This window comes from Schistocerca gregaria, chromosome 7, assembly GCF_023897955.1.
Source record: "Schistocerca gregaria isolate iqSchGreg1 chromosome 7, iqSchGreg1.2, whole genome shotgun sequence".
Taxonomy (NCBI): Eukaryota; Metazoa; Arthropoda; class Insecta; order Orthoptera; family Acrididae; genus Schistocerca; species Schistocerca gregaria.
Window position 1 is genome coordinate 514,409,434 of NC_064926.1, and position 16,428 is coordinate 514,425,861.

Genomic DNA, 16,428 nt, shown 5'->3' on the forward strand with positions numbered 1-16,428 from the left:
CGGTTTAAAAATGAACCGTAAATGTTTGATCACTTTCTCTCGTCGTACTGTGCACTACAAAAGTTACACCTACCTCAGTGCGACGTCCGATCACCAGCCCATTTCTCTGCATACGTAGATACTGTCCAGACGATGTTAAAAGCAGCGTTGAAGAAAAACACCGTCAATACTGACGTTTGCAAAGTTCGCGTAAACTCTGGTAGCAAGGTTCAAATGGTTCAAATGGCTCTGAGCACTATGGGACTCAACATCTGTGGTCATCAGTCCCCTAGAAGTTAGAACTAATTAAACCTAACTAACCTAAGGACATCACACACATCCACGACCGAGGCAGGATTTGAACCTGCGACCGTAGCGATCACGCGATTCCAGACTGTAGCGCCTAGAACCGCATGACCACACGGCCGGCTCTGGTAGCAAGCTATTCTGCAATATATCTTATAACAAATTTCAGGTGGAGTGCGATTTCTTCATCTCTTTAGAAAAATGGCAGAATACTGCAACGCGTTCTTTTATTTCTTTCGGTTCAAAATTAAACACTTGCCATGAGCCCGTATTTAATTAACGAATAATATCACTATCCTCAACTCACAGTTTATACAACCCAGTACATACGCAAGGCAGCCAGGAATGTACTTAAGTCCAACCCGAATTATCTCGTGATTTACAGTCATTACTCTGCTACAATATACGAGTTTCACATTCGGTCCTTTTTCAGTGGATATCTAATAAAGAAATTGCTCGCCAAATATTCCATAGACGAATATGAAACATACCACGCGGAATTTTACAGAGGCCGCTAGTTTATACGCGGTTCTCTTTCCAACAAAACAATCCAAAAACATCCAAATTTCACAAAACTGTCCGTAAATGCTACTGCTATTACGGCCAAACAATCTGTACGTGAGAATCCAATTATTTCTTCATTTTGCACATAATAAACACGGAAGCGTTAAATATGACCTTCACGTTCGATAGCTGACTAGCGACTCAGCCACTGCCGTACCCTCCAGGGCCTATAACTATTTGCAATGCGCAGGAAATGCTTAACTCAGATTGCTTGTTCAAAATGACCAGCCAATCAAAACAATTCTTCGAGTTCTTTTTCGCGCTAAAACTGTCTTATGCCAATCAACATTCACAGATGCAATTGCGTCACTTCATCATGAAAATATTAATAAAATGTTTAACAAAACCAAATGAAAAGAGACCTTATCTTGAAATAACTTTAGAAGACTATTACTCGGTAAATGGCTATTGTGGGTGCCTTCTTACAAAAGCAAGCACCCTTGAACATACGTCATCATCAAGGTGGGGAAATTACATGTTACATTGCAAGTTGCCTGCTTATCACTTTCCCATGATACAGTTACATAATGTTTAACATGCGATAATACTGTATCTTTACGTATGTCCCACATATACACTCTCACTCACCCTCATTTATTCACACGACAAAACAAATAGTTATTAAATAAATATTAATCCTTTCTGAATTTTATGTTATGAAAATGAAAAATAGTGAACGTTATCTATTATAAAAAATCTAAATAAATTGTTCCGCCATTTCAGTAATAATTCCAAATCATACTAAAAGACAAACTGCTACGAATCCTAACTGACTTTAATCTTATAAGTGTCGGTTTGGGGTGTTTTAGGTAATTTTCTACAACTCACAAAGTATGCCAGCTAGGAAACTGAGATTTTTACACATCTACATCTACATCTACATGACTACTCTGCAATTCACATTTAAGTGCTTGGCAGAGGGTTCATCGAACCACAATCATACTATCTCTCTACTATTCCACTCCCGAACAGCGAGCGGGAAAAACGAACACCTAAACCTTTCTGTTCGAGCTCTGATTTCTCTTATTTTATTTTGATGATCATTCCTACCTATGTAGGTTGGGCTCAACAAAATATTTTCGCATTCGGAAGAGAAAGTTGGTGACTGAAATTTCGTAAAAAGCTCTCGCCGCGACGAAAAACGTCTATGCTGTAATGACTTCCATCCCAACTCGTGTATCATATCTGCCACACTCTCTCCTCTATAACGCGATAATACAAAACGAGCTGCCCTTCTTTGCACCCTCTCGATGTCCTCCGTCAATCCCACCTGGTAAGGATCCCACACCGCGCAGCAATATTCTAACAGAGGACGAACGAGTGTAGTGTAAGCTGTCTCTTTAGTGGACTTGTTGCATCTTCTAAGTGTCCTGCCAATGAAACGCAACCTTTGGCTCGCCTTCCCGACAATATTATCTATGTGGTCCTTCCAACTGAAGTTGTTCGTAATTTTAACACCCAGGTACTTAGTTGAATTGACAGCCTTGAGAATTGTACTATTTATCGAGTAATCGAATTCCAACGGAGTTCTTTTGGAACTCATGTGGATCATCTCACACTTTTCGTTATTTAGCGTCAACTGCCACCTGACACACCATACAGCAATCTTTTCTAAATCGCTTTGCAGCTGATACTGGTCTTCGGATGACCTTACTAGACGGTAAATTACAGCATCATCTGCGAACAACCTAAGAGAACTGCTCAGATTGTCACCCAGGTCATTTATATAGATCAGGAACAGTAGAGGTCCCAGGACGCTTCCCTGGGGAACACCTGATATCACTTCAGTTTTACTCGATGATTTGCCTTCTATTACTACGAACTGCGACCTTCCTGACAGGAAATCACGAATCCAGTCGCACAACTGAGACGATACCCCATAGCTCCGCAGCTTGATTAGAAGTCGCTTGTGAGGAACGGTGTCAAAAGCTTTCCGGAAATCTAGAAATACGGAATCAACTTGAGATCCCCTGTCGATAGCGGCCATTACTTCGTGCGAATAAAGAGCTAGCTGCGTTGCACAAGAGCGATGTTTTCTGAAGCCATGCTGATTACGTGTCAATAGATCGTTCTCTTCGAGGTGATTCATAATGTTTGAATACAGTATATGCTCCAAAACCCTACTGCAAACCGACGTCAATGATATAGGTCTGTAGTTAAATGGATTACTTCTACTACCCTTCTTGAACACTGGTGCGACCTGCGCAATTTTCCAATCTGTAGGTACAGATCTATCGGTGAGCGAGCGGTTGTATATGAGTGCTAAGTAGGGAGCTATAGTATCAGCGTAATCTGAAAGGAACCTAATCGGTATACAATCTGGACCTGAAGACTTGCCCGTATCAAGTGATTTGAGTTGCTTCGCAACCCCTAAGGTATCTACTTCTAAGAAACTCATGCTAGCAGATGTTCGTGTTTCAAATTCTGGAATATTCCATTCGTCTTCCCTGGTGAAGGAATTTCGGAAAACTGCGTTCAATAACTCCGCTTTAGCGGCACAGTCGTCGATAACAGTACCATCGGCACTGCGCAGCGTAGGTACTGACTGCGTCTTGCCGCTTGTGTACTTTACATACGACCAGAATTTCTTCGGATTTTCTACCAAATTTCGAGACAATGTTTCGTTGTGGAACCTATTAAAGGCATCTCGCATCGAAGTACGTGCCAAATTTCGCGCGTCTTCTTTTTAATAACAAAGATCAGTATATTAACTTTTAACTAAAGTGAATAATGTTTAATACAGTTTATTTAGATTCTTAGGAGCTTGAATATTCTGTCGCTCGAATTGACGCAGGTACCGCTTCCCACGGTTAGGCTAGCGATATGTGCGAATGAGTCACACTGAAATACACGCGGATGTTTCTATCACCGCCAACGGCTCCAAAGCTACGAGCCGTACTGCAAAGTAGTGCAATAAATGCTATTGAGTATTGACTCGTGGCGTCACAGATGCAGTGTTCAGCAAGTAGTATGTTCTTAGAGCACTTATTTCACCAAGGAGTATAGGGTCATCAATAACAATATTGACAACTCTTAAATAAAACATAGTTTTTTCGACTGCTTGCCACCCTAGCCCATTATCCGGTGTTAACCACTGAAATACGGACTTAGCATTGTATTGAGTCATCCATTTATTAATATAATTGTAACTTAAAGTGTACATTTAACTTTCAAAGACGTTAACCAATTTTTCTACCTCGTGATGACTGGGTGTTGTGTGATGTCCTTATGTTAGTTAGGTTTAAGTAGTTCTAAGTTCTGTGGGACTGATGACCATAGATGTTTAGTCCCATAGTACTCAGAGCCATTTCGTTAACCAAATTTCAGTTGCCGTATTTACTAATACAGGGTGTTTCAAAAATGAACGGTATATTTGAAACGGCAATATAAACTAAACGAGCAGCGATAGAAATACACCGTTTGTTGCAATATGCTTGGGACAACAGTACATTTTCAGGCAGACAAACTTTCGAAATTGCAGTAGTTACAATTGTCAACAACAGATGGCGCTGCGGTCTGGGAAACTCTATAGTAATATATTTTCCACATATCCACCATGCGTAGCAATAATATGGCGTAGTCTCTGAATGAAATTACCCGAAACCTTTGACAACGTGTCTGGCGGAATGGCTTCACATGCAGATGAGATGTACTGCTTCAGCTGTTCAATTGTTTTTGGATTCTGGCGGTACACCTGGTCTTTCAAGTGTCCCCACAGAAAGAAGTCACAGGGGTTCATGTCTGGCGAATAGGGAGGCCAATTCACGCCGCCTCCTGTATGTTTCGGATAGACCAAAGCAATCTCACGATCATCGAAATATTCATTCAGGAAATTAAAGACGTCGGCCGTGCGATGTGGCCGGGCACCATCTTGCATAAACCACGAGGTGTTCGCAGTGTCGCCTAAGACAGTTTGTACCGCCACAAATTCACGAAGAATGTCCAGATAGCGTGATGCAGTAATCGTTTCGGATCTGAAAAATGGGCCAATGATTCCTTTGGAAGAAATGGCGGCCCAGACCAGTACTTTTTGAGGGTGCAGGGACGATGGGACTGCAACATGGGGCTTTTCGGTTCCCCATATGTGCCATTTCTGTTTATTGACGAAGCCGTCCAGGTAAAAATAAGCTTCGTCAGTAAACCAAATGCTGCCCACATGCATATCGCCGTCATCAATCCTGTGCACTATATCGTTAGCGAATGTCTCTCGTGCAGCAATGGTAGCGGCGCTGAGGGGTTGCCGCGTTTGAATTTTGTATGGATAGAGGTGTAAATTCTGGCGCATGAGACGATACGTGGACCGCAGCTGCAACACGGCGAACTGAAACCCGAGGCCGCTGTTGGATCACCTGCTGCACTAGCTGCGCGTTGCCCTCTGTGGTTGCTGTACGCGGTCGCCCTACCTTTCCAGCACATTCATCCGTCACGTTCCCAGTCCGTTGAAATTTTTCAAACAGATCCTTTATTGTATCGCTTTTCGGTCCTTTGGTTACATTAAACCTCCGTTGAAAACTTCGTCTTGTTGCAACAACACTGTGTTCTAGGCTGTGGAATTCCAACATCAGAAAAATCCTCTGTTCTAAGGAATAAACCATGTTGTCCACAGCACACTTGCACGTTGTGAACAGCACACGCTTACAGCAGAAAGACGACGTACAGAATGGCGCAACCACAGACTGCGTTGTCTTCTCTATCTTTGACATCACTTGCAGCGCCATCTGTTGTTGAAAATTGTAACTACTGTAATTTCGAAAGCTTGTCCGCCTGAAAATGTACTGTTGTCACACACATATTGCAAAAAACGGTGTATTTCTATCGCTGCTCGTTTAGTTTTTATTGCCGTTTCAAATATACCGGTCATTTTTGAAACACCCTGTACAATGGCGTGACAAAAGTCATGGGATACCCTCTAACTTGTGTTGGATCTCCTTCTGCTCGTGGTAATGGAGAAACTCGATGTGGTATGGAATCAACATATCGTTGGAAGTCCCCTGTAGAAATACTGAACCATGCTGCCTCTTAATTGGGTCGGGATTTTGTGTACGAACTGTCCTCTCTGTTATGTCCCATAAATATTCGATGAAATTCATGTCGGGCGATATGGGTGGTCAAATCATTCGCTCTAATTGTCCAGAATGTGCGTCAAACCAGTAGAGAACAATTGTGGCCCAGTGACATGACGCACTGTCGCCCACAAAAATTCCATCGTTGTTTGGCAACATGAAGCCCATGGATGGCTTCTAATGGTCTCCAAGTAGCCGAACATAATCATTTTCAGTCAATGAACGGTTCAGTAGGACCAGATGAAGCAATCTGTTTTTTGTAAACAGCGATACCATTATGGAGCTACCACCACCTTGCACAGTGCCTTGTTAACTTGTTAACAACTGGGGTTCATGGCTTCGTGGGCCCTTCGCCGCACTTGAACCCCACAATCAGCTGATACCGACTGAAATTGGGACTCATCTGACCAGGCCACGGTTTTTCAGTCATTTAGGATCCAGTTGATACGGTCTCGAGCCCAGGAGAGGCGCTGCAGCCGATGTCATGCTGCTAGCAAAGGCACTCGCCTCAATCGTTTGATACCATAGCCCATTAACGCCCAATTTCCCCACACTGTCCTAACCGATAAGTTCGTCGTACGTCCCACATTGATTCCCGGGTATTTCTCGCAGTGTTGCTTGTCTGTTAGTACTGACAACGCTGTGCAAACGCTGCTGCTCTCGGACGTTAAGTGAAGGCCATCGGCCACTGTTTCGTCTGTGGTGAGAGGCAATGCTTGAAATTTGGTATTCTCGGTACATTATTGACACTGTGGATCTCGGAATATTGAATTCCCTAACGATTTCGGAAATGCAATGTCCCATGCATATCTAACTGTGAGAGTACTGTCATATCGCTCGCTTGGTTGCGGAGTATCTTTGCGGGCAGCTGCATCTGTAGAGTTGAGTGCAGGACGGGGAACTGTTATGTTGTGTAGTGTGTAGCTCTGAATGTGAGAAGCATTGTTAGTATGGAAATTGAAGTGTTGCTACAAGGGTTATGTCAAGAAGTAATTTAAAAATGAACGGTGCTGCTGATAACGTATCTGTGTAACCTCTCGTTGCGTGTCGTACCGTACTGTATCAATCATTCGCGCCGTGTTCGGTCTCCCAGAATGAACTGATGTGAATCAGTAGAAATTAGCTACCATACAAGAGTGCAGTCAAGTGCCAGTGTCTTGTAGCGAGCGTGAGGACGTGCGTTCGATCATCGCGTTCCGCATCATCAACAATCAGCCGCGCCGCGACGGTTACGCGCACGCTCGTCCAAGTGAGAACTGAGAACTGAAAAATTAACTTTACGGACAGTGTTATATCATTACTAGTGTCACGGAGGACTGGTATCAAAAGAAATCTGTGTATGCGTGGCGAGCGTAAGAACTTTCGTTCGATTACCCGGCTTTCGCATCATCAACAATCATCCGCGCCATGTTCGGTACGCGTACCCTCGTCCATGTGTTATTGTGGACAGATAATCATCAAGATTTCTAATTGGGATAAACATTTATTAATTAGAATGTAAACAGTGCAACTTGCGATTTCCTTTAGCGTCTCAGAATATACACTCCTAGAAATGGGAAAAAGAACACATTGACACCGGTGTGTCAGACCCACCATACTTGTTCCGGACACTGCGAGAGGGCTGTACAAGCAATGATCACACGCACGGCACAGCGGACACACCAGGAACCGCGGTGTTGGCCGTCGAATGGCGCTAGCTGCGCAACATTTGTGCACCGCCGCCGTCAGTGTCAGCCAGTTTGCCGTGGCATACGGAGCTCCATCGCAGTCTTTAACACTGGTAGCATGCCGCGACAGCGTGGACGTGAACCGTATGTGCAGTTGACGGACTTTGAGCGAGGGCGTATAGTGGGCATGCGGGAGGCCGGGTGGACGTACCGCCGAATTGCTCAACACGTGGGGCTTGAGGTCCCCACAGTACATCGATGTTGTCGCCAGTGGTCGGCGGGAGGTGCACGTGCCCGTCGACCTGGGACCGGACCGCAGCAATGTACGGATGCACGCCAAGACCGTAGGATCCTACGCAGTGCCGTAGGGGACCGCACCGCCACTTCCCAGCAAATTAGGGACACTGTTGCTCCTGGGGTATCGGCGAGGAGCATTCGCAACCGTCTCCATGAAGCTGGGCTACGGTCTCGCACACCGTTAGGCCGTCTTCCGCTCACGCCCCAACATCGTGCAGCCCGCCTCCAGTGGTGTCGCGACAGGCGTGAATGGAGGGACGAATGGAGACGTGTCGTCATCAGCGATGAGAGTCGCTTCTGCCTTGGTGCCAATGATGGTCGTATGCGTGTTTGGCGCCGTGCAGGTGAGCGCCACAATCAGGACTGCATACGACCGAGGCACACAGGGCCAACACCCGGCATCATGGTGTGGGGAGCGATCTCCTACACTGGCTGTATACCTCTGGTGATCGTCGAGGGGACACTGAATAGTGCACGGTACATCCAAACCGTCATCGAACCCATCGTTCTACCATTCCTAGACCGGCAAGGGAACTTGCTGTTCCAACAGGACAATGCACATCCGCATGTATTCCGTGCCACCCAACGTACTCTAGAAGGTGTAAGTCAACTACCCTGGCCAGCAAGATCTCCGGATCTGTCCCCCATTGAGCATGTTTGGGACTGGATGAAGCGTCGTCTCACGTGGTCTGCACGTCCAGAACGAACGCTGGTCCAACTGAGGCGCCAGGTGGAAATGGCATGGCAAGCCGTTCCACAGGACTACATCCAGCATCTCTACGATCGTCTCCATGGGAGAATAGTAGCCTGCATTGCTGCGAAAGATGGATATACACTGTACTAGTGCCGACATTGTGCATGCTCTGTTGCCTGTGTCTATGTGCCTGTGGTTCTGTCAGTGTGATCATGTGATGTATCTGACCCCAGGAATGTGTCAATAAAGTTTCCACTTCCTGGGACAATGAATTCACGGTGTTCTTATTTCAATTTCAAGGAGTGTAGTTGTTCATACCAGACGTCGAACAGTGTTGTGTTTTGACGTTGACTGGCTCCCCCAGCCTTGTTTGCGTATTACATACATAATTTCAGGCAAGCCAGCAGCAGTGTGGAGCAGAACAATACGACCACCGCGGGATTATCAGGTACGTGGTGTGGACAGGGCGCACGGCCTAGAAACGGTCCAGTAGTGAAAACCAGTTTAAGGTTCCACCACCCCCCTTTGTACTCCCGGGCGTGTTACATAGCTCCAACTACCATTCCGCATTCAGAGTCTGTTAATTCCCTTCGTGTGATCACAATCTCGTCTTAAACCTTTTCACCTGAGTAAAAATGACAGATTTGCCAATGCAATGCCGTTTTATACCTTGAGTACGTGATACTATGACCATCTGTATAAATGCATTTCGCTATCCCATGACTTTTGTCACCTTATTGTAATTTCCTTTACGTTTCAAGGAAGAAAATGGTTTTCTGTCCATGCGTGCAGAGTAGACGCAGTGCTCTGTCAGAAGAGTAGACTTCTACAACTACTTTGTTCTCGTCTTGAATGTGTAGAATTTGTTTCTGCAGGAAACTCATTATATTGTGTACAATATATAAGTAGCCTAGGATCAATGGTTTTGCTAAAACGCGCCTGATAGTTGCGGGACGTTTTGCTTCGATAAGAAATAACTTTTTAGAGAATCATACATCTGCAGTATCCACCCAGTTGCAGGTGCAAGTGACAAGTATTTTGTTTTACAGTGAGACAAAACTGCCTTATTTTCTGTTCGTACAAACTCACAGAATTCCATTAACTTCTAAACTCCTACAACGTAGATTGAAAAATGTGAAGATACGAACTGTATAAATGCTTCCACATCCAAATTCAGAAATTCACAGGCAGCTTTCCCAGCTTTATGAAAAATATGGCAAGAACATATGACCACTCAATTCATTTTACAGTCTTCTGTACAGTTTACTTGATCTAATCCGATTAAGACCACCAGCGTTTACATTATCATTGTTCCCGCCTCCCCTTCCCCCCAAAAAGCAACTACCTTTCTTAACAGATTGTAATTATTAAGAACTTCCAATGTACTGCGTAACAGTGCCGGATGTTTCATTAGGGAGAGACAGCAAATCAAGAAGTTTAGTCCGCATACCCCTTTCAGATGGGGGCGAAAAACTCCAATAATAGGGGGAAAAGCTTTAGATTTCCATGATTACTGGCATCGGTACTGACACAAATATAATGAACTGATACTAATATCGTTCTTAATTCATTACGACAGTCAGGTGCAATTACTTTGGTCAATATTGCCTCATATTTTGTCCTTTCACATGCGAAATTTGCCTCAATATTTCAGCCGCTGAAATTTCATTTGGTACATTTATTGGTGTAGTCCATGGAATTAAAGCTCCAGTGGCGTTTAATGGTGTGAAAAGAATGAGTAGCTTCTGCTGCTGCAATTTTTAGATCAGTTTCAGTAGATAATTGTGGAGAAACATTTATTGCACTTCGAGTTGCATCCTGTGCAGCTTTACTTTCTTGAGTTTGCTTTTCACATTATTCTTGTTATGGTCTTCAGTCCTGAGATTGGTTTGATGCAGCTCTCCATGCTACTCTATCCTGTGCAACTTTCTTCATCTCCAAGTACCTACTGCAACCTACATCCTTCTGAATCTGCTTAATGTATTCATCTCTTGGTCTCCCTCTACGATTTTTACCCTCCACACTGCCCTCCAGTACTAAATTCGTGATCCCTTGATGCCTCAGAACATGTCCTACCAACCGATCCCTTCTTCTGGTCAAGTTGTGCCACAAACTTCTCTTCTCCCCAATCCTATTCAATACTTCCTCATTAGTTATGTTATCTACCCATCTAATCTTCAGCATTCTTCTGTAGCACCACATTTCGAAAGCTTCTATTCTCTTCTTGTCCAAACTATTTATCGTCCATGTTTCACTTCCATATATGGCTACACTCCATACAAATACTTTAAGAATTGACTTCCTGACACTTAAATCTATACTCGATGTTAACAAATTTCTCTTCTTCAGAAACGCTTGCCTTGCAATTGCCAGTCTACATTTTACATCCTCTCTATTTCGACCATCATCAGTTATTTTGCTCCCCAAATAGCAAAACTCCTTTACTACTTTAAGTGTCTCATTTCCTAATCTAATTCGCTCAGTATCACCCGAATTTACTCGACTACATTCCATTATCCTCGTTTTGCTTTTGTTGATGTTCATCTTATATCCTCCTTTCAAGACACAATCCATTCCGTTCGATTGCTCTTCCAAGTCCTTTGCTGTCTCTGACAGAATTACGATGTAATCGGCGAACCTCAAAGTTTTTATTTCTACTCCATGGATTTTAATACCTACCACGAATTTTTCTTTTGTTTCCTTTACAGCTTGCTCAATATACAGATTGAATAACATCGGGAAGAGGCTACAACCCTGTCTTACTCCCTTCCCAGCAACTGCTTCCCTTTCATGTCCATCTGGTTTCTGTACAAATGGTAAATAGCCTTTCGCTCCCTGTATTTTACCCCTGCCACCTTTAGAATTTGAAAGAGAGTATTCCAGTCAACATTGTCAAAAGCTTTCTCTAAGACTACGAATGCTAGAAACGTAGGTTTGCCTTTCCTTAATCTTTCTTCTAAGATAAATCGTAAGGTCAGTATTGCCTCACGTGTTCCAACATTTCTACGGAATCCAAACTGATCTTCCCCGAGGTCAGCTTCTACTAGTTTTTCCATTCGTCTTTAAAGAATTCGAGTTAGTATTTTGCAGCTGTGGCTTATTAAACTGATTGTTCGGTAATTTTCACATCTGTCAACACCTGCTTTCTTTGGGATTGGAATTATTATATTCTTCTTGAAGTCTGCGGGTATTTCGCCTGTTTCATACATCTTGTTCACCAGATGGTAGAGTTTTGTCAGGACTGGCTCTCCCAAGGCCGTCAGTAGTTCCAATGGAATGTTGTCTACTCCTGGGGCCTTGTTTCGGCTCAGGTCTTTCAGTGCTCTGTCAAACTCTTCACGCAGTATCGTATCTCCCATTTCATCTTCATCCACATCCTTTTCCACTTCCATAATATTGTCCTCAAGTACATAGCCCTTGTATAGACCCTCTATATACTCCTTACACCTTTCTGCTTTCCCTTCTTTGCTTAGAAATGGGTTTCCATATGAGCTCTTGATGTTCATACAAGTGGTTTTCTTATCTGCAAAGGTCTCTTTAATTTTCCTGTAGGCAGTATCTATCTTACCCCTAGTGAGATAAGCCTCTACATCCTTACATTTGTCCTCTAGCCATCCTTGCTTAGCCATTTTGCACTTCCTATCGATCTCATTTTTGAGACGTTTGTATTCCTTTTTGCCTGCTTCATTTACTGCGTTTTTATATTTTCTCCTTTCATCAATTAAATTCAATATTTCTTCTGTTACCGAAAGATTTCTACCAGCCCTCGTCTTTTTACCTACTTGATCCTCTGCTGCCTTCACTACTTCATCCGTCAAAGCTACCCATTCTTCTTCTACTGTATTTCTTTCCCCCATTCCTGTCAATTGTTCCCTTATGCTCTCCCTGAAACTCTGTACAACCTCTGGTTTAGTCAGATTATCCAGGTCCCATCTCCTTAAATTCCCACCTTTTTGCAGTTTCTTCAGTTTTAATCTGCAGTTCATAACCATTAGATTGTGGTCACCGTCCACATCTGCCCCTGGAAATGTCTTACAATTTAAAACCTGGTTCCTAAATCACTGTCTTGGCATTATATAATCTATTTGATACCTTTTAGTATCTCCAGGGTTCTTCCATGTATACAACCTTCTTTCATGATTCTTAAACCAAGTATTAGCTATGATTAAGTTGTGCTCAGTGCAAAATTCTAACAGGCGGGTTCCTCTTTCATTTTTTAGCCCCAATTCATATTCAACTACTACGTTTCTTTCTCTCCCTTTTCCTACTGCCGAATTCCATTCACCCATGACTATTAAATTATCATCACCCTTTACTATCTGAATAATTTCTTTTATTTCATCATACATTTCTTCAATTTCTTCGTCATCTACAGAGCTAGTTGGCATATAAACTTGCACTACTGTAGTAGGCATGGGCTTCGTATCTATCTTGGCCACAATAATGCGTTCACTATGCTGTTGTAGTAGCTTATCCGCATTCCTATTTTCCTATTCGTTATTAAACCTACTCCTGCGTTACCCCTATTTGATTTTGTGTTTATAACCCTGTAATCACCTGACCAGAAGTCTTGTTCCTCCTGCCACCGAACTTCACTAATTCCCACTATACCTAACTTTAACCTATCCATTTCCCTTTTTAAATTTTCTAACCTACCTGCTCGATTAAGGGATCTGACATTCCACGCTCCGATCCGTAGAACGCCAGTTTTCTTTCTGCTGATAACGACATCCTCTTGAGGAGTCCCCGCCCCGAGATCCGAATGGGGGACTATTTTACCTCCGGAATATTTTATCCAAGAGGACGCGATCATTATTTAATCATACTTTTCACATTATGGTTTAAAAATCAGAATGTTCTCCATGCAACATAGTCAAACAGTAGCTGGAACAAGAATAAGTTTTAAAATACTGTCTTAATACAAATGTATTTTCCTTGTTTATTTACTGTGCTCTTTCACTATAAAATTATTTAGCTGCTAGACGTGTTGGCTACGTTGTTTATAATATTTTATGCACAACTCGCCACAGCACTGACAGTTCTAGTTACAAGGTATTGAGGTTTGTCCACTGAAGTGAGAAAAGTTCCATAACTAACAATAAGAAAACTGCTTTAGCGCATAGATACCCGTATATATTATCTTACAATACTAACAACGTACAGTGTATAATGGAATAGACAAATAAGTAACAATACGATACACAGTAAATTATTCACTTGCATAGTGTGCATTCTGCTTCTATGTCTGTTCATACCTGCCACAGAAACGGAAATTTAGTTTTGTAATAAACTTTAAACTTGCACTTATAGTTATCTTTTGCCATTTTGATACCTATAACGATATAATGTATATCTTATAATACAGCAGTCAGTCCAGACCCCAGAATATGTAGGTCCAATGGAAACGTTACCGTGAAACTTCGCTTGTTCATCGCGTCCTCACAAAAGCGAAGAGACAACAAAGACTAAGAGGATACAGTGTTGTGAACTTCAAGCAGAGTTCGCGAAACATCTGCCAGAGAGCAAACAAATCCTGGCAAAATAAATATACAAAACAACTGCTAAAAATGCGATAAATATTCTGTGTTATTGTTGGCAGAACCACGATCCAAAATAAATTGAATAGATAAATAAATAACTTATTTTCATTGTTACTAAAGCGGATGGTTTTGGAAAAAAATTACAAAACTGAATGGGAGATCTGGGAAGGGTTTAAAAAACTTGTGGCCCCCGGTAAAAACGGGTAATATGGTCACTAAAGGCGCTGTCACACGTTCGTACACACTCTGCATGTTTCTGCTAACTGTCTGATAGCACACTGTTTTATGGAAATGTCCTGCAGCTAGGACGACACTAATCCATATAAAGTATTTCAGTGATTTGATATGGTTAGTACTATCAGCCAGAATGTTGTTCCTTAGAACATTCTGAATCTTCATTACATTTATACACAATTATTATTTTAATCAAAGACTGACGTTCTGTTTTGTAGAACATTGTAGGGAAACAAGATGAAAAGTTACCTCGTTGATATAAGTGTTTTTTATTATACCAGTATACGATGCACAATAAAGTAAATAAAATAATGAATACATTAATTATTTGAACAGATACATGAATTTTATCTCTATCCAGAAAGATTCTTGCAGTAGCTGCACTGTCTTGTTTGAAGTCTTTTGTATCTCAAATGATCTAATAATTCTGCTACTGAATAGAGGCAATGATCCAGTAAGACTGCCCTTAGGGTTTTACAAAAGAGTAAGAATGCTGATATGCCTTTTACTTTATACGGAAGACTATTGTAAATTTGTATAATGATATTTAATGTGGAGGTTTCATAGGCTGATGTCCTTATTGACTGGACATGAAACTTCTCCCTTTGTCTTGTATCATGTTCATGGTTATAAAAAATTTCATTTACATCTTTTAAATTCTTACTAATATATTTACTGATTTCTAGTATATACATACAGGGAAGATGGAGAATTGATGACTTTCGAAAGAGGGTTTTGCAACAATCTGTTTGTCGAGTATGTTGCATTGCTTTTACAGTTCTTTTTTTTTTGAGTAAGAAAATGACTGAACTAGGTAGTGTATTACCCCAGAATTTAATTCCGTACAGTAGGATGCTGAGGAATTGGGCAAAGTAGGTATTTTGGTCACTGCTATAACTTGCTTTGACAGAGGGTAAATGCAGACTGTAACATATTTTATTTAGTGTTCCATTAATTTTGTTTGTATGTGTGTGCCATTTGAAGTTATTTTGAAGCCAACAGCCTAAAAACTTTGTTTCTGGAGAAGATGAAATTCTGTTGGAGTTTATTGTCACAATTGTGCAGCATGCATCACCTTTTAAACAGAAGTTTAGGAATGTTGTTTCTTTGTTTGTCACAAGTTTTTTCCCCATATATTTAGCAGTTCTGTAGTCTTGGGGTATTTCCTGTAATTAGGATGCTTGTGTCATCTGCAGAGAAAGTGTTTGTGACTCAGTGTTCAGGTCTAGATCGTTTATATACAGGAGAAAGAGGATTGGCCCAGGAATGGATCCCTGAGCAGCTCGTTTATTTAGAACTTCTGCATCTAAGAAGCATGTCCTGGTGTCTTCCTTTAGTTCATATTTTATTTATATTTTTTGTTTCCTGTTCGTCAAGTACGAAGTGAATCATTTTAGCGCAGTGCCTCTAATGCCATATACTTGGAGCTTATAAAACAGTAGGTTGTGGTCCATTATGTCAAAGTCTTTACTGAAGTCTAAAAAATGCCAGTGGCTCTTTGTTTTTTGTTTATTGCTTGCAGGGCATTTTCTATAAAATCATAGATTGCACTGATTGTTAATTTATTTTCCTTGAATCCATGCTGAGAATCAATGAGAATTTTGTTTTTCTCTAAGAATTTCATTAACCTGGTATACATTACTTTTTCTATGATATTACTAAAGCCTAATAATGACGAAACTGGTCTATAGTTTTCTATATTTGTTTTGCCTCCTTTCTTATGGTTAAGGACCACTTTAGCAATTTTTGATTTGTCTGGAAATGTGCCTCTCAAAAAAGATGAATTTGCCATATATGCAAGAGGAAGTGAAATGTTTGTAAGTCATTGCTTTATGATGTAATCAGGAATGCCATCAATCCCTGATGACACTTTCCTGTGAGCCTGTGCAGCACTGATGATTTCATCTGGGGTTGTTCCATCAGTGTAGATTGAAGAGGCATATGAGTCCACTTTGTTTTTTCGTGTCTTTCTAGTATCTGTTTTGTTACTGACTTTTAAATTTTTTGTGATCTCTGCGAAGTAACATTTTAAAAGATTTGTGATGTGTTGGGGATCAGATATACTTTCGTTATCATGGTTAAGA